At 40.6% G+C, this 532-nt stretch overlaps 1 protein-coding gene across 1 annotated transcript in view; it reads left to right on the forward strand.

Moving 5' to 3' along the window:
* The first annotated feature begins 220 nt into the window (after positions 1–220).
* The window catches only part of HELRODRAFT_95841 (hypothetical protein), an 11,324-nt gene continuing 11,012 nt past the window's right edge, over positions 221–532 (forward strand). Inside the window, exon 1 of the mRNA XM_009029483.1 lies at positions 221–329. The gene's annotated coding sequence lies outside the window, so the exon portion shown is untranslated. The remainder of the gene's footprint in view (positions 330–532) is intronic.

The following is a 532-nucleotide window of genomic DNA, read 5'->3' on the forward strand; positions in this document are numbered from 1 at the left end:
ACATCTTCATTATCGCATTTTCAGTATCATCAAAATGAATATCACACAGGCATCACCAACCCACCATCATTCCACCACCGTCTTTTTGACACCACCGCCTCACCATTACGCCAGCTTCACCATTAAATTATCCCACCATCACCATTACATCACTATTTTATCATCACACCATACCAATTAAATCACCACATCTCACTCAGGCGCAAAAAAACGCTGGCATATAATAAGTAGCAGAGACTTGCAAGACTGGTCGTTCCTCACCTGCTTAGGCATTGTGGTAGCACTGCTCAGTTTTGTCATCGACGTCTTTGTCGAAATCAGTGTTTATGGTTAGTATTTTTAACATTCGTTGTTATTGTGTACTTTCTTTTTATTAAATAAGCAAATTTTTTGACAGTACAAAGACAACGCATATAAGCATGGGATATGTGAGGATTTCTTTGCATTCAAAGCGAGTCACTTCATCAGTAGAACCAACCGCCTCGACCATTACACCACAAACTCGCACGGTGCACACGTGAAAACTTGCGTA

The sequence above is a fragment of the Helobdella robusta genome (assembly GCF_000326865.2).
Source record: "Helobdella robusta unplaced genomic scaffold HELROscaffold_6, whole genome shotgun sequence".
NCBI lineage: Eukaryota > Metazoa > Annelida > Clitellata > Rhynchobdellida > Glossiphoniidae > Helobdella > Helobdella robusta.